This window comes from Octopus bimaculoides, chromosome 12 (assembly GCF_001194135.2).
Source record: "Octopus bimaculoides isolate UCB-OBI-ISO-001 chromosome 12, ASM119413v2, whole genome shotgun sequence".
Lineage (NCBI taxonomy): Eukaryota > Metazoa > Mollusca > Cephalopoda > Octopoda > Octopodidae > Octopus > Octopus bimaculoides.
The window spans coordinates 20,892,651-20,893,592 of NC_068992.1; positions in this window are offsets into that span (position 1 = coordinate 20,892,651).

A 942-nucleotide genomic window follows, 5' to 3' on the forward strand; every position below is an offset into this window, starting at 1 on the left:
AACCCTGCCGTACTCTTCCACCACAACTTTCTCGCACTCTTACTTCCTGTTTCTGTTGTGCCTGTAATTCAAAGGGGCAGCCTTGTCACAGTGTGTCACGCTGAATGTCCCCGAGAACTACGTTAAGGGTACACATGTCTGTGGAGTGCTCAGCCACTTGCACGTTAATTTCACGAGCAGGATGTTCCGTTGATCGGATCAACTGGAACCCTCGACGTCGTAAGCGATGGAGTGCCAACAACAACAACAACAACTACTACTACTACTACTACTACTACTACTACTACTACTACTACTACTACTACTATTACTATCGATCTACCACTAATACTATATACGCAATGTACTGAACATCAGGAATTCATGCTACATTTGTCACATTCGTTAAAGACCTGTGTTGATGATGATGAGCAGCTCCATGTTACTATTCCTATTAAATAGCAAACGACATGATTTAATTTGTTTTAGAAATCCTATTCTGTCGTCTTTTTTCTTTTCTCGTGAACTTTTACTGGATCTGCTTATAAATTAATGATATTTATGTCGTTGTACAATTCAACCTGTCTTTTTTGTCTATCTTCTCTAAGATTTACAATTAATACCACCTACTCGTATCTGCATGGATAAACATATAAGTATTTGCAAATGGCATTACAATAGTCAAACAAGAAAAAACACTATATGCAGTTGAGACACACAAAGTTTAGTTATGACACATGAGGCTCCAAATGCATGCAATAAACGAAATATCATGACTTAACAATAAACATAATAATAGGATTATATCAGTTAAAGAGAAAGGGAGGATATTGTCCCTTGTTTCCTAGGAAACTCACAAGTTGTGATAATTATAAAATTATCTCCCTACTGACACGAATAATATGCAAGTGAATAGAAACTTTTCAGTAAAGATATATATATATATATATATATATATATATA